Genomic DNA, 860 nt, shown 5'->3' on the forward strand with positions numbered 1-860 from the left:
ACCACTAAGAGTGGCAGGCACTATGGGACAGCAGCCCACCAAATAAATTGAAGATGATTAAGAAAAATGTCAAGGCATGGAGCAGCTCCAGTCGTGGCAACCGCAGAGAGGAGGTTGTATTGACACGTCTAAGACTAGGGCACACAAGGCTCACACACGTTCACTTAATTATTGTACAAAGGAGGATCCAGAAATGTAACAAAAGGCTTATAATAAATCATATCTTCGAAGATTGTGTTTTTTACGCAAGAAGAATAAATGAACTAAGTATACCTTCAAATATATCAGGTGCCTCGGGAAATGGGGAAACATATTTAAATAAGATTATGTCTTTTCTGAAAAAACAAGGACTATTTGTAAATATGTAATATATATATTGTAATATCCTCTTTTTTAATCAATAGTTGATATTTAAATATAATTGATTTTAGTTATGTTTTTATTTTATGTATAGTATTGTTTATTTGTTATTTTAAATAAAAAAGCAAGCTAACCAGTTTTCATTGTCTAAAATAAATAAGCTATTCAAAACAAAGAAGATGGCGGTGCACGTCCTTCTGAAGTGTTTGTTGAATTGTTTATGTTGAGATAGATTGAAATTTTTTAACTTTTGTTGTTTCTATACGATAATTATAGAAAAAGAATAATCAAAGAAGAATAAGAAGAACATGACAATTATCAATAAACTATTTACATTGTAAAACATAGCAAATAAAGCAGAGCGATTGTACTAAAATTGATTATTTTTTAATCGACCAGTGAACATTGAAGATAGAAGAGAGGAAAAGGGTACTCTTGATTTGGCTGGCCTAGTGAGAAGACATCAGTCGGCTAGAAGCGGGAAGGACTGGAAGCCATTG

The sequence above is a fragment of the Halyomorpha halys genome, unplaced genomic scaffold (assembly GCF_000696795.3).
Source record: "Halyomorpha halys isolate HHAL.00 unplaced genomic scaffold, Hhal_1.1 Scaffold3550.1, whole genome shotgun sequence".
NCBI lineage: Eukaryota > Metazoa > Arthropoda > Insecta > Hemiptera > Pentatomidae > Halyomorpha > Halyomorpha halys.